The sequence below is a fragment of the Mus caroli genome, unplaced genomic scaffold (genome assembly GCF_978045245.1).
Source record: "Mus caroli unplaced genomic scaffold, Mus_caroli_1 scaffold_1, whole genome shotgun sequence".
Classification (NCBI taxonomy): Eukaryota; Metazoa; Chordata; class Mammalia; order Rodentia; family Muridae; genus Mus; species Mus caroli.
This window is the reverse complement of record NW_028227256.1, coordinates 75052321-75078904: the sequence shown is the minus strand read 5'-3', so window position 1 is coordinate 75078904 and position 26584 is coordinate 75052321. Positions and strand designations below refer to the sequence as shown.

Genomic DNA, 26584 nt, shown 5'->3' with positions numbered 1-26584 from the left:
TTTGGAGGGGCAGAGGGAAAAATGAAGATCCGCATTTAGCTTCCCTGATTCTCTGGCCAGAGTGATTGGTTATTTATTAATGATGCGATTAAGTAGCTAGGATTAGCTTTTAAAGCCTGGTAGAAGTTTATTAGTTTTAGATACTAAAGTCCAGTAAAATGTTGATTTTGATTGTAGCTCAGCAAAAGAACATCTGCTTATCTCAGACAAGGCCATGGTTCCAACCTCAGTCCTAGAACAATCAGTTTTGAAATTTGTGCTGTTCTGAATTAACCAATATCTTCTCAACAAATATTTTGATTTTATAGGACAAATGCTAGATTTGAATGAGAAAGTTCCTTTGGTCCCAAGCTGAGTGGGCTAAGTAACAGTGATAGAAATTTCACTTCAGTTTCCCACTAGTTAAGCTTATTCAGCATTTACAGAAATAGTAATCAAATACTTATGAGGAGATAATGAGACATCTAGGAAGGACTCATTTCAGAAGCACTAAGTTCCTATGTATTTTTAACCATAGGGTTTTCTGTGATTATGTTTATCTGTTCCCAGGAAGTGATTCGTGCACTTGAAGGGTAGGTAGGCCTAGTTCTTGCTATGTGACTGTGGATACTGTGAGTACCGTGGAAGGAAAGCAATCCTCTCTCGTTTCTTATTGCTTTCCTATATGGGAGGATTATGTTGTAGAGCCTGAAGACTCAGCAGGCTCATTTTTTTTGTAACAACTTCTTTATTGGGTGATGGCCAGGGAAGGTGTCTAGTTGCACAGGAATTGGTGGGGATTGGTGAGCTGGGGCTGCTGTAACGTGGGTGGGCTCAGCCTTCAGGAATGCTGGCATAACCAAGAGGAAGTGTTGAAGAAACGTTGGACCAGATGGGAATGGGTTAGAGAACTTTCTCAGATGAAGGGTTCATTCCAGAGTCAATCTGCAGCCCTGAAAAGGCCAGCCATGCCATGTCTGTGGAGTCTAAACACATTTGGAATACCACCCCTGCCAGCAATTGGAAATACAGTGAACAGGCAATGACCTCCAGAGGAGGAGGGGCAGGGACAAGGGGCAGCAAGGTGTTGGATGCCTGCCAGGTGCACTCTGATGGTTCTAGGCAAAGCTCCAGTCCCAGCAGTGGGCTGGGATACTAAGCAGGAAATTGGTGCTGAAGTCTGCTTAGAGAAGAGGGCTGCAGAGATCATCAGACCCATGCCTGAGATTGGAAGATGGACCACAGACTCTGCATACTGGTATTAATCCCTGCCCTGGTTGGACCTGGATGAGACAAAGGAGATCAGGGTGTTGTCCATAATTGAACAGGGAAGGCAGGGATTGTGAGAGGACTCAGCCAAGACAATCTGTTGGCATCCTTAAATGTCATCATGTCTACTCCACCTTGCATTGAGGTTATTATGCTAGCAGAAAACCAGTTCTTTGATTCAGCAAGGTTGTGTAAGAGCCAGGGGTTATTTGGTGAAGTGTAAATTATTTGTGTGAGTTGTAACATATTAATTAGAGGATCGTTTGTCCTCACTGAAAATTCCAAGCCAAATATAGGGTAATTGTTCCCCCAAAGACCTCCAGGGATGTGCTGATAGCTGAGTAAGTTGAATGAGGAAGAAAAACATCTTGTAGGTATCTGTAAGCTTCTCAGTGAGAGGGGTTGGAGATGTCTTGGGGGTCTGGATTTTGGTTAGGTGATGGAATGTTCTATAATGACTGCTATCAGGGACAGTTCTCTGTTTTGCTGTTTTCCTAAGTCTTAGCTAAGGTGAAAAGAATAGGGGTTAAGGATAAGACTGTACTTGGTAAGAAGACAGCACTGAAGCCTATCATCTAGGAGAGGTGGCTTGTACCATGTTTAGTGGTTTTGCCTCTTCTTACACAAGATTAGGAAGTTATCTTGTTTGATCTTATGTTATCACAGCCTCATAATGACTGTGTCTGGCACCAGCAGTCTTTGAAATGGATTATGTCTAACAGGGTCCACTTGGGTCCACTAGGGGATTCCACCCCGGCTCCTACCAACACCTACACTTAGCTGTATACGCTTGACTTGTTCTCAGATGCCAGAGAGTGTTGTCTCTTTTTCTTTTATGATCTTTAAGTTTGGAAGATATCTATCTATCTATCTATCTATCTATCTATCTATCTATCTATCTATCTATCTAATTTTGATAGTGTTTGAGAGACAGAAAAACTATTCTTGTTACTACTTTGCTGTCAGTTTTGGGATTTTACTCGGTAGTCAGGAGATACAGGACATTCAATAATCTCATTTATTTACTTTTGACATAAAGAAGCACGCAGAGTTAGGGAAGTTATCACACAGCAGACAGCAATCCAATAGGCTAAGAACAATGCATTTTGGGTTTCTCCCATCACAAACCTGTGGTGAGTCACCCAAGTCATAGGCTGGCCACCTTTTAAATAATGCACACTAGAGCATGAGGGAATAGCACTTGATGAGAATAATGGCACTCTTCATAGTAGGGATGCATTCGAGCTACACTCAGCTTTCCTTTAGCACTGATACATCCAATCACAAACTTATTTCCTCATCTCATTCCTCATGTGCATTTCTTGACTCTACTTACAGTTATGGAGAGTTTGACTCTAGATAAGAATTCCTTAGATCGACTGACCAGTCTGTTAAGAGGTACACCTCCATTCATGCTATCTTCACTTTTTTCTTCTCTACATTATATGATAATTAAGGGTAAGAACAGATATCTCCTTGATATTTCTTGAGTGTAACCCTATGTGAATGGTTGAAGATGAATGAAAGCTTATTTATTTATCAATGAAGTAGATTATCGAAGTTCCAAGAGGGTCTGACAAATTCAAAATTCTATCAGCACTGATATGATGATCCCCAAATTTCTATGATCCTAAACACAATGTTCCTGTTGAATGAAGGAAAATACCTGCAAAGAACTTAGACATATTGACAGCAGTGGAACTATAGGAGGAATAAAATCCCAGATTGAAGAATGATTTAAATGCCCTTCAGTAGGAGAATAAATCAACAAACTCTGACCATAGCTATGGGTGTAGCTTAGGGGAAGAGCACTAGTATACATGAAGTTGTGGTTTCCAAATCCCAGCACAGAAGAAGCAAGTAAACAAACCAACCAACCAACAAAGCATACCCTGGTATGTCCTTACATTGGAATAATACGTAACAGTATAAAGGCAGGAAAAATAATGCCTCTGTCAACAAGTATATTTCTCAGAAGCAAATTGAACGGAATAAGCCAGACACAAAAATATATATACTGCACCATTTAACTTATGTGAGACTCTAAAATTATGCCATTACACTCAAGTGACAGAAAGTAGATCAGTTGTTGTCTGGGTCTCTGCATAAGGAATTATTTGACTGGAAGGGATATAGGAGAAGATTTTGAGATGATGACAGTTATTTATCTTGATGTTGGTGCTGCTTACAAGGTGGCAAACATTTGTGAGAAGGTAATGAAACACATCACTGAAATGAATGAATTTTGTTAAATGAAGCCTATACATCAATATAATTAGGGCTGAGGACATGGTTCAATTCGTAAAGCACTTGCCACTTAAGCATGATGAAAGAGCTGTGTTCAGATCTCCAGCACCCACAAAAAAGCTTTGACATAATGCTAGGGCTGAAGAGACACAGGCCAATAGATCCCTGTGACTTGCTAATCCTCTAGTGGCACAAATTGGTGACAATATGTAAGATAAAATGTGATTAGGGAAAACATCCAATGTTGACCTCTGGCAATGAGTTACACACACACACACACACACACACACACACACACACACACACACTTTGCATTTTTCTTCATTGTCTTTGTTGCTTCTCATTGGATTGACATTTTCCAAAAACATGACATGCATGAACCACTTAGTATTTACCCCTCCCCTCAATGTTTTTAGAAAGAAAAACTTTTGTCAAGGCTCACAGTGGTCTCAAAGTTGATTCTCTAGTATAAACTTTGTCTGTAATTTTGGAGATCTTCTCCACACTATTGGGTAGGAAGGTCTCTCCTTCCTCACAGATAAATTCATATCTACTTCCACAATGTCTAATGTCTTCACTTTGCTGACTAATCTCCCTCAGAGTCCTTCTCTGCTTCCTAACCATAAAAAGCTCACTCAATCCCATAATTTATAAACCATCTGTACCTGGAGATTTCTAGAAATCTGGTCCCATATAATATGTACCAACATTCATTCCAGATTTACAACCAACAGCTAAATCAGATGTCTAGATCACACTCAATACACCCTAGCTTGGTCTTCAGAGTCTCCTTCCAGATATGCCTGCCCAGTAGATCCATTTCTCCCACAACCCATATAAGATATTTCCCATCTATCAGGGAAATATCTTAACTCTGTAGCTAGTTAGGTCAAAACCTTGAAATTGTCTTTGATTTATTTCACAAGCTGTATTCATTTCAATGAAATTCTGTTGACCCTATATCAAAACATATATCTAGAAGCCAATCATACCCACAAGTTTTATTTTAATCTAAATTATGGTTGTTTTGTGCCCAGATTCTTGTTCCCACTTGATGTCTTTTTGATGAGTAAATTGTTGGGTTTATGTTTTTCTGTAGTCTGATTTCTACATGAAAGCCAGCATAAACCTAGCAAAATCAAAGTCAGGTCCTGTCAATCTGCAAGAAACAAGTGCTCCCAGTCCAATGCTATAAGCCAATGTCTTTATGATAAGGTATTGAGGATGACTGGCCTCCTGCTTTTCCTTTCGTGTCCTCTGTTTAAACTACACTGGCTACCTTGCTATTCCTGAGCTGTTAGAAGACATTGCTATTAAGGCTGCAGTCCAATATGACCAGATAACTCTCTAAGCTCAGCACAAAGTGGAGGGCTCCCCTTTTCAGTGGAGTTTCCTCTTCTCGGGCTGATCTTATCTAGGGAGTGTCTCTAAGCACAAGTGTCTGACCTTATCCAGACGATGACCCTGCAAGTGCTGCATGACTCAGCATGTAAGTCCAGCTCAGCCCTTCCTGCAGTATGGTGATTAGGTACCAAGCAGCTCTTCGAACCTGTAACCCTGGAAACCTCTGAGGAAGGCCACGAAACCTATGGCCAGACTACAGGTTTGATTCCCTCTCTCTGGATAAATGTAAGTGACGATTTTTTTCTCTTTGTGTAAATGAAGAATTCCCAGCACTTCAACCTCAGCCAATAATGTACACCTACCCTGGAAAGTCCTACTCACTCTCCAAGATCTATGTAGCTCTTGTTCATCCAAATAAAGTTGAGTTGTCTAACTGAAGCTGATTCCAGAAGTCAATCCATTGTACTCATGGCTGTCTATAAAGTCTGCCCCCCCCACCTCTGTTCCCCTCACCCTAGTGGGCTAGTGACTGATGACCTCTGAGTAAAGGGAGGCCCACCCTGGGATTTAACAGGAACTCTCTTCTTCAAGGTCTTTGTGTTGGTTCTTCTGTCTGCCTGGACAGCTCTATCACTCTTCTTCATATTTGTACATATTCAATCCCTTCCTTGTTCTTCCAGGACCTCGCCCAAGTGCCATTTTCTTAACAAACCTCTTTCAGATTCTACTCAAGACATCAGTCCCTTTTACACCCTTCTGAGGCTCTTCATTTTCTTTCTTGTTTTAGTTTTATCATTTTATTGCTATTTTCTCTTTGTGTGTGTTTCTATACATATGTGTTTGTACACATGGATATGAGCATGCATGTTTATAATAAAGAAAGACCACAGATATCATTTTTCAAGTACCTTCTTTATTTGACACAGGGTCTGCCACTGACCTGGAGTTTTACCAAGGATGCTAAATAAGCTGGCGTCTTTAGATCTATCTGTTTCCAGCTCCCATCCTACCAGCTCTGGGATTACATGCATGAACCACCATTCCTAGCTGTTTATGTGGCTTCTGGTGATTTGAACTCAGGTCTCCACAATTCTGAGATAAGCATAGCCATATTCCCAACTCCATGTTTAATTTTTTTTACATAGACTCAATCACTATATAAAATATTATATATACGAGTGTATTTTTTGTACATTCTCCTCCATGTAAATGCAAACTCTTTGAGGTTGAGCTGTCTTTATCCATTTTCTTGTTTGTTTATATGGCATCTACACTCCAATATTCAGCATATAGATGGTTAATTAGTGAATGAGAGAAACTGAAACGTGAACTAAATTGAAAAGTAACATTTGGAAGAGAATTACTTCAAAGAGAGACCAATGTCCAGGGTTTTGATGTAATTCTTATATAATAGCATCATACTAGAACACATTCCGGGAAAACTAGTGTGCATGTATGTTAGAAATGTCCCACATTGGTGATCTGCTTCTATAAATAGTTAACTATCTTAATAGTTAAGATGATTGACTTTTTCTTTTCTTTTCTTTTTTTTTTTTACAAACCATTTAGAACATCTTCTCAAACACAATCACTGAATAGCTGAGACATTGCCTACCATTGGCAGATAAGCTCATAGTCACTTTTGAGGAAAGACTAGCCAAACCTCCTTCAGCATTGGTTAATGCTTTTATTTTATATATATATATATATATATATATATATATATAAATATATATAATGTGTTTTATATATATATATGTATATATATGAAAATATCCTCTGTAATGGTAAGATTTGTATGAAATTTCACCCTAGTTTCTCTACACAGGACACTATGAGATGAGGTCAAAGCTGAAAAGTGGTACTAGAGGTATAGCACAGTGGTAGAGTCCTGGCCTGGCATGTCCAGGGTCTATGCCAATTCCTTACACTGAAAGAAGGGGAGTGATGGGAGATTGTGAGCCTACCACACACACTTGGGTGTGCGTGTTACTTGAGCATAAGATTTGCAGTGCTGTAAAAATGAAAGAACACATCCAATGTGGATTTAGAGCAGGTGACTTAAGCCTCCACACAAATAAAACAATAATTTTGTCATATTCTTGTGATCAAAGATAATAGTTTTCTCGTGACTCTAAGCTTACTCAGGTGCGCTGTTTGTTCAGTGTGTCGTAACACACACTGCTTAGGTCTCCAGACCACGCAGGCTTACTTGGTAATTACCTTATTGAAAGGCAGATTACTTATTGTTTGGATGTCAACTCCCTGAGAATTTGCCAAGTAACTCTCAGACAACTGGGAATTACCAACAATCCTTGCCTGATGAAGGCGCCTGCATTTCTCATATCACACGAGAAGCTGAGGTGGGCAAACTGGTTCAGAAAAAATGAACTTCGTGCCATGCTACAACAAGCCCCTGGGAAGCCACCCCCAGTCTGGTTATGGGACTATTAAGGACAGCGTTTTCTCTAATGGGCAAGTCCTCAGAGCATTTTACTTCAGAGAATCAATCTGTCATTTGTCCTCTCCCATCGCCTTTGCCTGATTCTGCTAACTTGCTGCTGTCACAGGATTCCATATTCTTGACATCTCTTGTGTGGGGCTGGGGAGATGACTCAGTGGCTAAAGTGTTTGCTATGCAAGTGTGAGGGATTGATTTGAACCTCCCAAGACCATTTAAAGTTGAGTGCAGTAATGGACATTTGTAATCCTAGCTCTCCCATGGGGAGATGAATGGCAGAGACAGTAACATTATAGGAAGCTCAGTCTAGCTAGTCTTCATGTAACATGGAAACCACCAAAAACCTCTTGCTCAAACCAAGTGGAAGGTGAGGACTAACACCCAAGGTCGTCCTATGACCTCTACACGTATCATATCATGAATGTGTTCGCAATTCTACATATGTTTACGTGGTCACATTTATATGTTGTTTCTACATTTAAAACACACACACACACACACACACACACACACGCACACGCACACTCACACACACACACACACACACACACACGCACACACACACACACGCACGCACACGCACACACACTCACAGGTACATGAATATGCTCAGAAGTACTTGGTCAATACAAACTGAACTTCAATGTTTTTTTTTCCTTGCTTTAGTTGTTTTCCTAAGAGACAGAAAGAACAGTGTTGGATAGGTTGAGAAGAGGAGCAATCTGGAAAGAGTTGGAGGAGGGGAACAGCTCTGATAAAAACGTATGGTATAAAATTCTCAATACACATTTTAAAAGGGAAATCACATGTCTCTTAAAAATATGTGACTAGAAACTATATCTATGAATCTGTTTTTATTCGTATCTATCATCAATTTCTGTGGTTTTAGTGACTATGCCCTCCTCTTCCCCATCCCTTTTATTTTGGTACCATGGATAATTGACTCTAGGAGGCTATCGAGGTACAAAGCTCTGTGGATGACCAATCCTGTGCAGAAAAGAGTGTTTTCCTTATATGTCACTCATGCAAAGTTATCAGGCATGCCTGTCCTTTTGGTGTGGCAATGTCACATTGTCATCTACAAAGATTGTACTTGTGAACTACATAGCCTAGTTACAATTTTAAAGAAAAATCTCATAATGTTTTAAGTAAGTTTTTGAAGTTTATGATCTTCAAAAGTTTATGATCATCTGCAGGCCACAACTGATGTGCCTCACTTAAGTGATCTCTAGGTTTTTTGTAATATCCAATATGTTGTGAACTCAGTGTAAATGACTGTTATATTGCTCAGGGAGTGATGATGAGAAATGGTCATATATACTCCATATAATCCTATTTATTTTGAGTGCTTTTGACATGGGGTCACTAGAATTTGCAGATATAGAAACCACAGCTATTGATGACCCAAGTGTGCGTTTTGATTGCTCTGCAAACTCATCTTGGGGATAGTTCTTGGCTTTCTGTGGTGAGGGGCAGTTACAACATGGCTCAATGAGTGGCGAGCTCAATGGCTTGGAGTCTGCTTTGATTCTGCATAGCATTTACTTAATTTACTGAAAATAAGAGAAAGAGTAATTTCTCACACTTTGGGCTCTATTTTCTCGACTAGAAAAGAAAAACTACACATGCAAATACCCAGCACAGGACTTCTCATTAGATGCAATCACTAGCAATAATTATTGAGGTTTATTGCCAACCCAGTTCAAGCAGCAATCAGATTAGATAGACTGGCATTTCAGTTGACAGAGCAACTTTTCTAATCCCCTGATCCCTCTGATGCTTAAATTCTTCATTTGTGAGCCCTCAGGTAATGCTGAGAACACAGCTTCATACACAGAGGCCGGTAACATTAATTATTGCCTGTTTTGTTCTGTGCTGTGACGCTTAGGAGGTCTGAATGGTCCAGCAGGTAAACTGCCATTCTAATTAAGTCCTCTAAGCACCAGGGTGTGAGGGAGGCTAGTGGAAGAGTTTACAGCATAAGAAAGCACAGTTTAGATGACGAGGTGCACTTCTTCATGTTGGGGGCACAAAGCCTGTGCTTTTTAGAGAGAGCATGAGGTTTTGAGTTAGGAGACTTAAATCCAAGTTCAAGCCTGCTGTTTATCAGACAAACCCTTCAGTAATCAAGTAACATTGACCCTTAGGCCCCTTGTCTATGAAACAGCCGTGAAAAAGAAAAGAGAGAGCAGGTATGTAAAAGGCTGCAGCGCATGTAACTCTTTTTTACCGAGCCCTGTGTGAATGTTACTTGTTATTATCAAGGGGTATACATTGAAATCTTATATATACAATAAACAATTAGGGACATAGCATATGAGGAGTTGATTGTGGTGACAATAATCTTAGGACATTTCTTGGAGGAAGTGGAACAAGATATAAGCATCAATCAAGAAAGGATGTAGCTTAGAAGACAGCATAGAGGAGCATGTTTTCCACTGTGACCAACAGCAAAGACACAAACCTAGAAACAAGAGGTTCCACAGTAGCCATTTATGGAGCCCAGTACCCTGGACGTGGGATTCATGTAGAAGACAGGTGGTAGCTTGCACAGGGTGATTCCTATGGAATGTGGTAGCTTCAAGTCACCTGGTATGAAGTCATACCCCATGGTGTTAGTCTAGAGTCTGCTATTTACAAATCATTTCATTGTGATAGTAACCAAACCCAACCCAAATTTCTTTAGGGAATGGGGCTTCTCTGTCGGAAATATTCTAAGATATAAATGGGTCAGTACATAAACACGTAGCCATGTGACCCTCACCTAGTAATTGATCATTGGAAAAATGCCATCTATTATCCAATATATTGAATTAATTGTCCTTTTACATTCATATTTGTCCTTATTAATTACCACTCAACTAAAAGAAGAAAAGATTTGATCTCTCATCTCATAAATAAGAATAATGAAAAGCACTCAGAATTCTATCATCCAAATAAACCAACTACTTCCCCTTCCCCTTTGACCTTATACCTATAAATTTGTTGACCATAGTTTTATCCATGATATACATAAAGTTTTCATGGAAAGTGCTATGTGTATTTCTTTACTAGTTTTGATAAATATAAGTACTTGAACATTCATCTTGAGTTTTGTGGCAATCATATTTTCAAGGGAGGCTTCACAAAACATATTTAGTTTTTGTATGAAATATTGACTGAGAATGGACATAGAGTACTGCACCCCAGTCAGGAAAACATTAGCCTGAGGGAGTTTTCCAATGTTTGGAGATAATTTTGGTAATAAAACTGTTGACATCCATGGGTAGAAATCAGGGATGCTGTTTAGCACTATTACTGCACAGAAAAATGTCAACCTTCTACAAATGATGAGTCCAGGAAGGCTTCAGGATTGCAAGCCTCAGACCTACACAGTCTCACTTGCCCTCCCCTATATGAAGTTGATGGGATATGGCCAAGAGGTGTTAGGTGATGTGACCTGGCAATTCTCTACCTTCATCTCTTTGTGTCTGTGTCAACCCATGCTTAACCTATTTTTACCACCAAGAATAAAATGGAAGGTGCTGGGAAATCCCCTTTTGTTCATCCCTAAGTCCCTGTGCATGTTTAGGATGGTGCTGTTGGGTGGCTCATCACCAGTTAGCAGTAATTGCAGAATTAGCAACCAGCTAAATATTTTAACCAAAAACTCTTCATTCAACAGTCCTCAATCCCACAGACACCATCTTCTAGGTAACATTTTTCCCTAAGTGCTGTCTGACGAACTCAGTGAGAGAAAGTGTGTGTGTGTGTGTGTGTGTGTGTGTGTGTGTGTGTATGGACGTTTCTATAATACTAGGTAGGTTTCAAAAAATATAATTTAATTTGAAAGTCATTCACTTTTTGTTAAAAAAATTAAGTGTTTAGATTAGTGTGCCAAGTAATGGGCTTCATCTTTGCATCTTCAAGCATAGATGTTATTATACTTTGTTCTCAATCATTCCCCTCCTTCTTGCCCCCCTACTCCCCAGCTGGTTCCCTTTCTTCTGCATTGATACCCATTTTTATTTTTCTTTTCCCTGTATTCACTCTCCTGTCCATTCCTCACTCCCTTTAAGATCCCTTCCTCCCCTTTTATGATCTTCTTTCTAGTTTCATGACCTACAAACACACATATAAAAATATACACACATAGATATGCATATATTATATATAATTATACATATACTTTTAAATTTAGGCTTTCCATATGAAAGAAAACATGTGTTATTTGTCTTTCAGACTCTGGCTTATTTCACTTAGCATAATGATTTCCAGTTGCATGCACGTTTCTGGAAATAGCAGGATTTCTAGTTTCTTTATAGCTAAACAGAATACCAGGTACCACATTTTCTTAATCCATTCATCTGCTGAGGGACATCTAGCCCAATTCCATTCCTGGTCACTATGACTATTGCAGCAATAATGTAGATACCTTGCTCACTTTGACTTTCTGAATTCAAATTGGTGCTTTGGCTACAATTCCCCAATTTTCTGTAATCATTTGTTGTAATTCTAAGAGTTTCTTAACCCCTACACAGTAGCCCTGAATTAGAGACATGTGTACATTTTGGCTACAGTAAGAAACAGGGACGCAATTCTTTTGGTCCCATGTAATTTACTCTTATTATTGGTAGCCATCAGAAAACTCACAAGGGAGAGCTAGGGATGTCAGGGTATAAGATAGTGATAATCACCATCAGGTCGCAGTTCAGTTGTGGGCATACCTGGATAGCCACTGAAAGGGAAGTTTGTGCTGATGGTGACTTAGCCCCTGGTAACACCTGTAATCCAACAGAATGCTCGTTATGAAATAGCCAAGTTCCTTCACAAGGCACTTACGGAACCTTCCAGAATGTGGACCTGAGAACCCATTTGTGAATGCTCACATACATGAGTGTGGTTTGGATGTCTTACTGTCAAATGCTCAGAGGAATACTGGGTTTTAAAGTTACTATTTGATTGAAAACATGCAAAACTCATTCCTGCATAATAATTTGCTATATTTAAAATTACTTTCTTCTAGGCTTTCCATTAGCACGAGCAGATTTTTTTTCCTAATCCTAAATTCATGCAAAAGAGATGACAGTTGTGATCTCTCCTCAAATTGCTAGTGAGGGCATCCTCTCCCTCACCCTTGTGGTGCTGTAGTCCCTGCCTGAGAAACAAAAGATGCTGCCCCTCCATCCAAAAAAGTACAAAGAAACAGAAAATGACATTTTTGCACTTATTTGCATCAAATTAAGGAGAAATATTGTATTTTTCCATATAAAATTACACATTTGTAGCTGCTAAATTTGAAATACAGAAGCAGTTGATCAAAAGAATCCTTATGAAAAAGAGCCAAGTCATGTCAGGGTGGTTTAGTGGAATTACTGAAAATAAGCTTATGCAGATTCATTACTGACTTATGGATGTACAACGTCAAGACTGCTTCTGAACTGAAGTGAGCACTTACATCCTTATTTCAAACTGTAAACATGACTTCTCTTTGACCACGACAAAGTTAAGCATCAAAGACTATCGCAGGTCAGCCGTCATGTTGTATGTCAGCCTTCACGTCTCAGGTACAGACAGGGATGGGGGTGATCTACAAAGAACAGGGCAGTCCTTTCTGAGTCAGGATTAGTTTTCTCATACTCTAGATTTATGAATGTAAATTAAAAAAGAAAAAAGAAAACAACTGCAGGTGTTTGAATTTGCCAGATCTAATATAAGCACCCTGACTTCACAGTAAGAAGAACCCATCTCGCAAAGAGGACTCTTGGTCTTTTAATAGTTGGTGTTGGATGGTTCAGGCTCTTAACCTGCACAAATCTATAGACTTGAAACATGGTGTCTTATACTAGGAGCAAGAGTGGCAGAGTAGAAATATTCCGAAACTAACTCCAAGTGCTTAGGTACTAGGTACATCTGTTCTGACCTTAAAAATCTACATGCCAAATGAATGTTTTTTTCCTGATTATATTTTCTTTTCCTTCTGTTTTATTTTGTAAATTCTCTCCAAGTTTCCTGTCTGCTTTCAGCTTGATATCACCCTTAGTAGTCCCTACTTCTCACATTACTCACTAGCTCTGCAGTTCCTCATGGGCACCATGTTTCTAGAATTCTAGTGTGATCTTCTTTTGGTCATTTATAGATTTGTATCGAGTGCCTGCAATATGGCAATTGCTGTTTTCTGTGCGAGGGAAAGGACAGTAAAATAACAGTGTCATCTCCATAGGTCTCATGATGCTGATAGAGACCTAGGTTAATAAATAAATATTATGTGTACATGTGTATGTATCTCTGGGTAACATCAAACGCAGAAGAAAGGGCAGGCAACGATTCAAAAGTAGTTGGAATGCAGAAAGACATCACTCCAAAGGCTGAGCAAATGCCAATGTCCTAAGGCAGAGCTGACTGAGTTATAGAGTTGTGGAAGACATTGATAAAAGACAGGAACTTGCATAGCATGACCATGAAAAGAGGCATGATGGAAGTCACTGGCAGCTGGAGGTCAGAGTGTTGGTCTGTCTGTCTGCCTCTATCTGCACAGATCCTATGGCTGCTGGATGGGGGAGTTACAGCTAGGAGATAGCATATCCAGAGATAGTGATTGTTGGGACCTGGATGATAGTGGTGGTGACACACAGAAGCCAGATTCCTGAGAGAGTTGGTACAAATATGGAGGGTGCATGGATAGAAGAGCTGACAGGAGCAGTATGGGGGTTTTGACCCGTGAAACATCTTGAACTGTCTTGAAATTAATAGCTGGAGGGTGCTAGGGAAGAATTAGATTCTTTTAGTGATGGTGGGTGGCCCATGATAGCAATGTTGTGTTTGAGGTGTTGTATTGGCTGTTGCTGGAGTCTGAAGTTGGAAGAAGTCTAGTGCAGAGATCTGGATTCAAGACTCTGAAACTTACAGATTGTATTTAATTCCATGACCCTAGAGGTTCCATCTGGATAAGAACAAGATGTCCAAGGATAGAGTCTCAGAACACTAGAACATGGAGAGGTTGGAAAGATGTGAGACCAGTGATGGTGGCAAGAGGGAGCAGTTGGAAGTATAGACAGGCCATGAGAAGAGAAAGTAACAACCTACAAACCAGGGCAGGAAGAATGTACAATGGAGTGAGTGTTGGACTCTGACAAGGTGAGAAGTGTATATAGGGGAAGAATGAAGCACTGAATGGAGGAAGAAGATGGTGCTGGGGAAATGGTCTAGTGGCTCACCACACTTTTTGCTCTTCCAGAGGATCCAGGATTGGATCTTAGTATCCATACAGTGGCTCCAGAACATCCATAACTTGATTTTTAGGGGAATCTATCACCTTCTTCTTGCTCCACAGGCACCAGGCACACATGTGATATAAATGTAAAGATGAGGGAAAGACGCACATACACATAAAATCAAAACAATTTTTTTTTTCCAAAAGAAGAGGTCATTGCAATTAAACACCCTATGCACAACTTTAAAGTCTGCTTGCTCCAACCATGGCCAATAGAGCTCTGTCTATGTTCTCTAAGGTCAAATAGTGCCTTGCCTCTGGTATATATATACCAGATGCTTCATAACATGTCATGAACATGAATTTACTCAGCTTCTACAAGGAAAGACTGTGGTACAGGGCATTGGCTGTTTGCAAGGCCACTACTGACCAAGGGCGTTCCGACTGGCCTTTTGACTAGCTCTAAGAGCCTCCAGACTGGTTAATCTTGACAGTAGAATACATATTTCAGCTCTGTTCTTTCTGTTAGCTTCAGGGGAGGATTTGGTAATGCCAAAGTACCACAGCACAGACCATCTTCAATAAGTATATCAGCTGAGATCTCTAGAAACACCCCCAAAATGGCCTTTTTGCTTGAAATGGACGATAGCCGCTATTATAAATCCTCTTGGCTAGGGGAGGTAGCAGCTCTTAGGGAGAGGAGACACAGATCTGGCAAGGATAAAAACCACACCCTGTGCCAGGCCCAGGACGTGGGCTGTTGAAATGCTGTGCTCTTGCATGGTCACTTTTTCTGTTATATGAACAAACAAGCTGCTTAGCTCCAACCTAAACTGTGGTTAAACTTTTGAGTCGTTGCCTCCCTTGGGTTTCACCGTGAACTTTACAACATGCAAATTATAGCTTTTAGGCATTTCCCACTATTCCCTAAATGAAAGCCATAGGAGCCGAAAGCATTGCATTTGAGCCTCATGAGAAAGTGAATTATATGCTTTTCTACCCTCTTTTTTCATTCAGTTGTGAGGTTGACAGCTCATTTTAGAGACCTCTGGGTCCTCTGAGTCTGGGATGGAGCGCTGAGCCTGTCTTGTTTCTCTCCTGCCATGTTACTTTGGCCAAACCCTGTTGACAGGCACTTTCTCTTTGATAGATGTTACACTTGGTTGCATTTCTCTTTGATAGTGGTTACACTTGGACACTCTAAGCAGTGTCCCCGACTTTTTGCAGAGACCCCACTCCTTCCCTGTAATTCAGCATTTTTCTGTCAGTGTCAAGAGCTTAGGCTATCTTTCTTCTCCCAGGGAGAACTTTGTGGCTGGTTGTCTTATGTTGGAAGGACTTCACCGCCATCACCCTGATCCTTCCTTCCAGGGCTGTATGGAGGTAAGGAGGGAAACAGGTTCACATGAAAGAAGGGCTTAGGAATCCATCCACCCAGACCAGAAAGGGGTTCCTGAGTCATGGTCTCATCCATTTTCTTACTTCCAGCCCTAGTTCAACTCATTGAGGCAAGGGTCTTTGGCTAAGTTGCGTTAGCAAGCTGTGTAAGTAATCTCTCTCTCTCTCTCTCTCTCTCTCTCTCTCTCTCTCTCTCTCTCTCTCTGTGTGTGTGTGTGTGTGTGTGTGTGTGCCATGTGTATGCACGTGTATGCCTGTATGTGTATATGTGCATATGTGGCAGGGAGAGGTGGAAGGGATTAGCATAGCTAAACATAGAGAACAAGCAATGGAAAATTATGAAAAAGAGAGCAGAGGAATGGAGATTTCCCAAACCCCAGGAGAAACCACACTGCGCATGTTCTATTTCCTTTATTAGCTCGGCAGGGCCTGCCTTCACTTCTTCTCCTTCATTTTCCTTGACTGAACTCCAGCAGGGAGCTGCCTTTGCCTCTTTCTTTCTCCCACCCCACTTCTTTCTTTAGGCTACTCACTCTGAATCTTTGTCACTTACATCTTTGACTCATCCCTGCAGCATCCGGTTCTCTAGTCTGCCATAATCCAAGTGGTCTGCTCAGGAGATGTTTTAAAAAAAGTTCTCTCCTAGGATCTACAAAAGTTTAGTCACTTCATGGCTAAGCACTGGGATGTGTCACCCTCTTAAGTATGTCTGGTCTCGCTTTGTCCCCAAACTCTTGGGCATAGATTATTTTTAGCTTGTCCGGTAGCCAGACTGCTCCAGGGCTCAGCAGAAAAATTGAAACTCCAGCCAACAAGTGTACAAACGACAACCACCACAAAAGTGGGCCAGCAAACAATGAAAAAGGCCCAATGGCAGGAGCAGAGGTTTCTTTGTGAGAGATTTCTTTTCCCCTCAGTAGCTATGTATAGAAGAAAAGTCATCTTATTTAAGCTTTGCCTTCATCTCTACTTCCCAGAGAAGCTGGAGGCAAAGGAGACTTAAAAAAAAAAAAAAAAAGTCTGCCATCCTCTGGCCAGAAAGCAGTCAGAGCAGTGGACCAGGGAGTGGCTTTAGATACCAGTACTACCCAAGGGGACTTTGTTTTGGACAGAAATGGACAAAGACAGCAACACATGGTGGAACTTGCGCCCAGCATCAGTGTCCTGAAAGATGAGCCTAGAAGCGCCAGCAGCATCTGGATTTGGCAGGCCGGAGGGAGGGCGGGGTGGAGTGTGGCTGCCAGGTATCTCATGTGAGCCATAAAGAAGCAGCTGAGGAGAGGACTGAACAAAGGAAGAAGCAGGTTGGAGCAGGCCAGAGAAGGGCAGGTAGGGCGGAGGATGGCTTGTTTCCTCTGGTTGGTGTTGAGTGACAGGCTGCCGAGGCATCCGAGTGCAGATTCCAGAAAGGGTGGATGGATAGTTTGAGGGTTCGCCAGAGGTTTCGGAATCAGAAACCTGGATCTGGGAGTCATTGGTGTAGATGGAGGCGCTTTGCTGACTTCCCTCTGACCTCTGATTTCCTAATCTGGATAAGGAGGAGAAAAGAGCCTCTTTGTCAAACTCATGGGATTGTGGCGGCTTTCAAGCATGACGACCTACATGAGAGGGATTTTTAGCATGCAATTGGAGGCGAGGGCAAGTTCTTTGTGTCACTGCGTGACTGCTGGGTGTGCACATGGCCCCTTAGAAGCACTGAGTGTATAATGCTGTTTTTTTCTGTTACTTCACCCAAGGAGCTTGCCACCAATAACTAGCGACCTGAGAAGGATATCTAGTCCCTCAGAACAATGAAGAATGTGAACAAGGGTCCTTAGCAGACCAAAGAGGTCCAGCACAGGGTAAAGTTCCCCATAGAAACATTGTGATGGGCACAGTTCTGCCTCTCTTTTGAAAACTCTCTGCTGTGGTCTGCCTGTGCCCAAGGCTTGGTGTTGATGAAAACCATGAGTTTCCTGCCACAAATATTAAGGGTCCCAAGGAAGTGCCAACAAAATGCTAACCCAAGGGCAAGGTAAGATGGAGGCCAGCACAAGTCCACTTATGGTCTATCACCAGGACAGACCTGGGTCACTACACGGTAAAAGGGAGAAAGTGAGAATTTTCACACAGCCAGTCACAGTTACTAAGTCACAGTATTGGCACTGGCTCTGTGCTGGGCCAGCCCAGGAGTGGGCACAGAGACTGGGTATCTAGAAAGCCCTATGCTCTGAGAACACATTTTACCATACACTTAATCTTAGCCAAAATACTGAGAAGTAAAGAGAACATATTTCATTATAAATGTTAAAGAAATAATGTTAATAAAATAATATTATTTTTAAAGGTCAGCTTGTGTGTATGTGTGTATGGGTATGTGTGTTATGTTTTATTCTTTTATTTATTTATTTATTTATTTATTTATTTATTTTTGAGGTAGGGTCTCACTATGTGGTTTAGGATAATCTTGGACTTGATCCAAGCCCCAGACTCATGGATCCTGGAACCACCTGGCAAGGTTATTTTTAAATGCTGCCCCTGAACATGGCTGACTTAAAACCACCCTTTCTTCTGCAGTCTTCCTGCCTTGACTGCACTCGTTCTTCGGGGACATGAACACAGTTTCTCAGCTGACCACCTGTGAGCTGGAATCAAAACTTCCTGTCCTGGAAGAAGACATTCTTTCCAGCAGCATCAGTTCCGTTCACAGAATCACACTACGATGTGGTCACAAGAATAGGGAGGAAATACAAGGGCGTAGGGAAATACCGTGCGGGGCCCATTCAGCGTTCACATGGCCTCTCCATCCCAGGTTTCCTTATGATTTCCAGATTCATTGCCCTTTTGGGGGCAGGCACATGAGTGTTAGGATCCGGATTTGTGCCCAGTCCCCATGTCCCCTCTTAGCCTCCTTGTTTAGCAGATGGAAGGTGGAACTCAGTTCTATCGCCTACCCTCTATTTCTCTTCACCTGTTACATCTTCTCTCCCTGCACTGCACTGTCTAATGTTTCTACTGCTTTTATCCCCAGTAGAGCCCCTTCCTGTGGGATTTGCCACCGACCTTGAGATAATCTATAAGCACTCAAGCATGGAAAACTGAGGAAGCTGCACCTTCAGGCTTTGGCATCCTAAACATGTGTGCCTCCTCCAGAGGAGCTGCTCTGCTTTTGATGTTCATTGTGTAACTGCTCTTTGAATGGATTGTTAAGAACTAAGCTCACGATAGACTTTTTAAAAAAACCTGCCTGGGTTGTTGCAGGTGGAGGGTCTGTAGAAACATTACAGTGTACAGATTTAATCTCATGTTACACTGATGACTCTGGAGTTTTAATTTCCCTACCCACTTCCTTTCAAATCTTAGTTTTATATGGTGATGTTTATATCCCTGGCCCTTTAAATCTTTCTCTCTCCTGTGTGTGTGTGTGTGTGTGTGTTCAGGTGCATGTGTGTGGTGGGTATACATGTGTGTGGGAGGTTCCGTGTGTGTGTGGGTGTGCAGGTGTTTATGCAGGTGTGGGTGGGTGTTTGTGGAAGATTTTGTGTGTGTGTGTGTGCGTGTGTGTGGAAGGTTCCATGTGTGTATATGTGGGTATGTAGGTGTGTGTATATGTGTGTGTGTGTGTATGTGTGTGTGTGATGTTTCATATGTGTAGGTCACTGGACAGATGAAAGCCAGAAGCCAATCTTGGTTGTAGTTCTTCCATAGGCAGAGGCCATGTTGGTTTTTTTGAGACAAGGGCTCTCACTGGCTGGACTTAGCTGACTGGTCAGGGAGCCCAGCCTGACTCTGCTTCCTAGCGTTGCTCCTGGCATGCTTGGAATTTTATATATATCCTGGGACTCAAACTTGGGCACTCATACTTGTGGGGTGAACATTTTACAGGCTGAGTTATTACAATACCAACAAGAAATGCATAAATAAGTAGGAAGTAAAGAATGAACGTTTAGTCTGCGTCTGGAGCCCCGTGCTTTCTTTTCAAGTTTCCTTCTCCTCCCACCTGTTCCACAAAGGAAGGAGAAGAGCCAGGGCCCAAGCTCACTGCCTAACATCCACCTGGGCCTTTGCTAGAGAGCAAGCAGGAAGCCTGTGACCAGATCCTCACACCTGCTGTTCCTCACCAGTGTGGGTGGTGGCGCTTGTGTTTTGCTCGAGGAGGGTCACTTACACACAGGGAGCTTAAACTTCAGGAGGGGACAGAATGTGTCTTTAATCAACTCCAGGCAGTGTTCGCCCCTCCACTCTCAGCATGGAGACGGGGGACCATTTACACTAGGATAGATGATGTGCATGTGAAGGTGATGTCGTCTCAGGTTTGCAACTTGGAGTAAGGGGAGGTACCAGATGAATCTTTAGAAGGACTTCTGGGGAAAGATTGACAGGTGAGGGGGTGGGGCCACTTCTGGCTGCAGACAGGCCGCTCTTGTGTGTGGTATTCTTCATAAGCTTTCATTTTTCTTGCCAATGTAAAGTACACAGCAGACGCAGCTCCCTCTGTGGAACAGCTCCGTTTCTGGGCATTTCCATGTAAATTGAGCCTCCTCCAGTAAGTGGGATCGTTTAACGTACAGCTGGGCAGCTCTCGGTTCAAAGGAGCCCTGGAGGGGAAGCCTTTGAAAGCAGGAGTTCCTTGGTGACTTCCATAATCACATTCTAATTTATATTTTCTCTTAATTTAGATTGTAACTTGAAGTGCTTCCCTCTCAATCTTTCTCTTAAGAAGAGTAAATAAATTAGTGCGTATCCTATAATATTTTCCCAGGGGCATAATATTCATAGATGTGTCATACTTGTAATTATATTTTAAGTCAATGATTTAATCATAGCTGGAGGAGAGAAACGGATGTCATGGAAGGGTTCTGCTCATTAGCTCTGATAGCACAGGGACAGCCGGAGTCGAGTTTGTTCGTTTAAGAATGTCTAGCCAGGCTTTTGCCCCCGGGATGTCTCAAGTTCTTTGAGGGCAGGCTACAGAGCACTGTGGGGTGTTCAATGAGCTGAAGTTGGAAGAAAGAAATTGGTTTAAATCACGCCTCGATTCAGTCTCTTGACTTAAACCCATTTGACTTTAAGATGGTTCCTGACAACTATAGCAATGTCAACGTCTTCCCTTTAAAAACAGGCTGAGATGTAGCAGAGACTCCACGAGCATGCAGGGACAATTTTCCTAGTGCACATTATAAATGTGTGGCGTTCAAAACGCTAATCACAGGTAGATGGGCGGCGGGGTTGATGGTGTCTTGATTATCGGTTGGACATTGGCCTATACTTTGTAATACTGACTCTGGAAAACTCCTAACATTCTAATTGAATATTGTTGATTGTTTTGCAGGTTTTCTGGAAACAAGTCGTTTAAAAACATAACAAGACAAAACAAAACAAGTAATAACAAAACCACCGTCTCAACCTTTGAAGGGATGCACGCACAATTTCTAGAGAAGGGAAAGTTCGCCCTCTAGTGGCCAAGAGAAAACAGTTCATGAAATTGAAGCGTGGATCCTATGGTGCTTTTTAAAGAAACTCACCTCTAAGTTAGGACTTTATTCTGCCCTTTGTGTCGACACTTCCTTACTCATGGATCTTGATCTAGATACTTCTACTGTTAGTTTAAAAATTAATAATTTTAGTTTTATAATATTATGCTCTTGTCTAACTTTTTAAAGCATCGAAAGAAAAAAATCCAGGTGGAGAACAATTTATTCTTACTGGTATATTTTTAAAGTCCTAGGTGTGATGTGAGTGCTAAATAGAAGCACGCCTTGATTTACTTTGTTTTGGTTTTATTTGAAATTAAATAGCCCCAATCAGGATTATGAAACGGGGGAGGTATGGCATTGGTACCTAGGCCTTGCCTTGCCTTGGACTCACGATGACTTACATTGTTTGAAATGAATGTGAGTATATTTTTGTGATGCTCTGACCTGAATGTCACTTACCATTGCTTCTAGGACACATCAGTAAAGATGCAGCATGTGGGGGGTACAGAAGCCCCGCCCCCAGCAAATATGAAAGCGATTCATTATCTTTGTTCTCTATTTGAGTATCTCCTTTGAGTTTTCATTCTTAGCAAACAGACAAAAGAACAACTTAGGCCACCTGCAGGTCTCAAATGCATTTGAGCTAGCTCAGCTAGCACACAAGAAGCAAATGTCAAGAATTCAGGTACATCTCAACTCTTGGTACATCATTTCTACTTTCTGATGGATTGCTCCCGGGTTTCCTTCTGTCATGACAGAAGGGCCCGAGGGGACTCAGCTCATGATCCTAGCCAGGGCATTGAGGGAGAGTGGGTTCCTGGTGTTTTTTTGTTTGTTTGTTTTTTGTTTTGTTTTTTGTTTTTTTTTTTAATCTCTTCTAGAGTCTAGCAATAGGATAGGGATTATTTTTCAACAGTGTAATTCTCCATTACAGGAGTCATGGTTGAGGTCTTGTTCTACGGGAGAGCCTGGCTGTGAGTATTCTGTAGATCCCACATGGGATCTTCATACTACTGTGGAGTTCCCTGCGATTACAAATGGGCCAGACTGTTGATCCCTGATAGCAGGTGCTTCTAGACCTTAGAACAGCTTTGAGCCCTTTTCTGCTCGAGGTTTTACACAATGCTGGCAGTTCTTCACAACACCTGGCTCATGGGCTGGAGCAGTGACTCTAGGTGTGGAAGAGAGCACTTTGTCTTTCTGCCTCTGTGTTACAGGCAGTCATGCGCATTAAGCTGACATTTACTTTGGTGTGGATGCCCCAGCCTACTCCTGATCCCTGGAATTCTAACCATTGGTGATGTACATCGGTGCAAGAATCATTTCTCACCCCCTGTAAGATACACATATGGGACCTGGGGCATGCAAGCTACCTTTTGCTCAAACAGCCTGATTAACATAAGGAGACGGTGCAACAGGTCATTGCACTGTTCTAATCTGTCTGCATTATGTCAAAAGCTAGGTGTTGATGTAGTCCAGGGGACAACCTTTCCACATGCATGTTCTCTGCTGCTAAACTGCAAACTATATTTTACCTCCTTTTTGGATAGAAATAAACAATTTCACCAAATCCATGGCCACACTCTATGTGACAAAGCTACCCTATCTAGCAATCAAGGCTGAGCTTACAGTGGTCTGTGGTTGTCCTCAGGACTGATTCTTCTGTACTCAGGTCTGATCAGGACTCTGATCTTACATCCTCTTGATCGGTCTGTAGGCAGGTCATGCATGTTCTCTGTCAATAGGGATGCAGTTATTTTCTTCTTAATTAATTAGTTATCCTGGCCAAACTGTGTCTGTTTCGGAGACCCTCTTCATCTTCATTTTGATAACTCTTGCTCTATGGAATAACCCGCCAACATCCAAGCATATTGATTTAAACATTATCTTTGGCACAAGACAACTGTACTAAGTGGCTCTATGGACTCACTGTGACTCTCTAAATTCCAGACATGCTGGAGACTGCTAGGTTGACATGGCTTCCATGTGCCCTCATTCTAGCTTACTAGAAAGCCTGATGGTGCTTTGGGCATTGGGGATTGTTGCTAACTCTGAGACTGTATGATGTCACCCTTGAGATGTCCGAGCAGTGTACATCCTCCACTGCACAGTTACTCATGCAAGTGACACCGGTTTCCTTCATAATGGGGCTGCAGACACTCTACACTGTACTATCGGAAGGATAGTGTGATGCCCATTTTTGCTCATTAACTGGTGGATCTCTCATGTCTGAAAGCTGGCTCACATTGGAATCTGTGAAAGAGATTGCTGCCACTTGTTGGGAATGACTGCTCCTGGCTGCCTGGCCGCCTTTGATTTTTTTTTTTTTTTTTTTTTTTTTTGGCTGGAATAAACTGAGTAGTATCCCTTCAACTGTCCACCCATTCATCCCCCAGAGCTACCACAGCCTCTTAATCATCACTGGTCCCTTGGCTGACATTCAAACCCTGATGGTCCCCCTGTCAGGAATCCCCAGATGTGACATTTGAGGCTGTGACATTTGAGCCTCTTGCTTTTGCTTCCTGTTATCTAATTGCTGTTGATGAGTGAAGCTCTCTGACGGCCTCTTGTACTTCCAGCCTGCGAAGGACCTCCTTAGCGATACAGAGGCAACCCTTACAGCAGGGTCCCATGGCTTTGCTGCAATGCTCATTATGGCTATGGGCCTTCCAGTGAATCCTCATCACAGCCAGGTCTTCCGCTCTGCACAGAAAAATCCATCCTGCCACGTGCACTTTTCTGAGCTGTTCACCCCCTACCTCCTGTATCAGAAGTAATCTTTGACATAGGCTGTGGCTTTCTCCATGCCGTTAGGAGCACACAAACCATGAGTTAGCTCTCTGGCATCACTGTTGGATATTAAATCCTATCTCTTGGGATTTCAGCCTCATTTGAAACAACAGATTCATCTTCACCCAGTTTTACATCTGCTTCCCTTAAGGAAGCATGCCGACTCCCTTAGACCATGGCTCTTTTCTTCCTTATCATGCCAGCATTCCTCTGGGTGAGTGATGCTGAGACATAATCCCCTCTATAAATCTGGAAGGATCATGCAAGAGCGAGTGCCTGTTGCCTCTCTTTCCAGCACAATCTCTGTGGGCTTGTCTTGCCCTCCTAGATTTGGTGGGGGACTGGCTCTACGCATCTATAACCTCATTCCTAGCATACTTTGTTATATTTTACATTTTTCTGTGATAGGCAAGAGGCATGGTGCATTGGGTAGGAACATGCTCAGTTGTGCCCATCAATGTGTTCTACGTGTACAGTTGCATGTCTGACACAGATATTACTTATATGTAGCTGTCTATAAAGAAGGCTGGCATGCAGTTAATATTTGCTCTTGTTTACTTCCTGCTTAAGCCCTGCCCCCTGCACATGTACCTTCTTGTTTTATCCTCACTTCTATCACTGGAGACAAGTACTAGCATCCTACAGATTGGATAGCTCTTCCTTCTCTCACATCCCTTCAGCATCCCATACATTTCTTACAACAATTGCTTTATTCACTTTGAATGACTTTCCACGTAGGCTTGGAGATCCACATGTGTTGGCAGTCACTAAAATCCAATATTTGTTTTGTGTGTATACTCATGACTAAACGACTATATAAAATAAACCTCACAAAATTAACTAGAGTGGCTTAGAGCACTTGGCAATTTTGTTCTGTGATGGCCATATTCCATTAGATATTGTTTTTCCACTCACGCATTCCCTTACAGAAAGGTCTGCCAGCGCTTTGCATCTGGCGTGTGCGAGCTATTACTGTACTCATGCCACTAATTGTCTCTGATTGGTCAACAAGTAACATATCTTATGGATGGGGATTGCACAGCTCTGTATCACACAGGGAGCATGCTTCCTCTTTGTGAGCTATCCCCTCTTGCCAATGTAAATCAATTCTCTGTGTCTGTCAAATGGCAGCACATTCCAGTGATTAACAGCCTGGTGTTAATGTGATAAAGGAAATTAATTTTAGATGTGTTTGGAGTTTCCAAGTAATCTGTGTAAAAATAAGATCCTGCTGTGAGTCAACTATTTCCTACCAATCTGAAATATGCTGGCCCAGAAAGTGTGTTATTGGCACATCTATCACAGATCACAGCTCATTATTTCAAGGGCTGACAAGCGTCTCCTTGCACATTTATTAGGGAACTGAGCCTTAATCATATCTGTGGCTTTAAGAGATCCTGTCCTAGTAGATTTGTGTCATTTTTTTTTAAAGCAGAAGAGTTTTAAAAGGAAGAAATGTCCCAGACCCAGGACTGAAAGGATGATAATTTTATGGAGTATTTAAAAAGAGTTATAAGGACTCACCTACATAAAGAAGATGGATCCTATTTTATTTTTATGTCCTGATGAGCAAACTCATTTCTTTTTATTCCATTCAGTAGTTCTAAGCATAGCTGTAGCCCGAGCTTGTAAAACTCCCTGTCTCCTAGAAATTTCATAACCTTTGTTTTTGCTTTGGTTCAGTTCCATTTTTATTTTTGTTGGGTTAAATAGGATAACATCTAGTAATTATAATTATTTAGAAATACAAAATCAAGAATAAATCTACATTACCAAAGGAAAGACTATTTTCTCTCCTTTACTACTTCCTTCCTCCCTCCCTCCCTCCCTCCTCCCTCCCTCCCTTCCTCCCTCCCTCCCTTCCTTTACGTTTTTTGCAGCATTGGAGATCAAACCCCGGGACTTACATAAGTTAGACATGCATTCTCCCCCTGAGCTGCAGCCCCAATCCTTGCCTTTACCTGTTATTCTGAGTCAGGATCTCACTAAGCTGGCCAGGGTGTTCTTGAATTCGCTCTGTCGACCAGGCAGACCCTTAAATGCATAAACCTTCTGCTTCAGCCTCCAGAGTAGATGGTGTTGCCAAGAACATTGCTTCATAAGTCATGGCCAACATGTTGCAATTCTTAAACGAGTTCTTATTTCCTGTAGCAAACATTTGAGCCACTGCAATGTTACCGGAGAGCCTTGGATCTATCAGCGAGGAAACTGCTACAGTTCAATACCTAGTAACAGTTTGCACTGGATTAACCAGGAGTATCGATCAGTAAGCACGCTGCACATTCAGATTGTGAGGTGTGTTAGGAAGCTTGGTGGTGGGGAACACAGCGAGGTCAAAGGGACCAAGGGCTAGGGGGAAGTGTGGGGTTTCAAATGATATCACTATTATTAGCAAGATGGCTAACATTTGAGCAAAAACCTAGAGGAGAGGGCACCATCCCTGAAGAA

The 26584-nt window shown here is 41.9% G+C and overlaps 1 long non-coding RNA gene across 2 annotated transcripts; it reads left to right on the top strand.

The window, feature by feature from the left end:
* Positions 1-1123: 1123 nt before the first annotated feature.
* Positions 1124-25832, top strand: LOC110296410 (uncharacterized). 2 transcript variants are annotated; one of them, XR_015047276.1, is made up of 4 exons: positions 1124-1237; positions 15794-15875; positions 21202-21251; positions 22281-25832. It is a non-coding gene; the product is annotated as an uncharacterized LOC110296410 (long non-coding RNA). The 2 variants fall into 2 exon arrangements; XR_002378178.3 differs by having other exon boundaries at positions 21202-22320; positions 22564-25832.
* Positions 25833-26584: the final 752 nt, after the last annotated feature.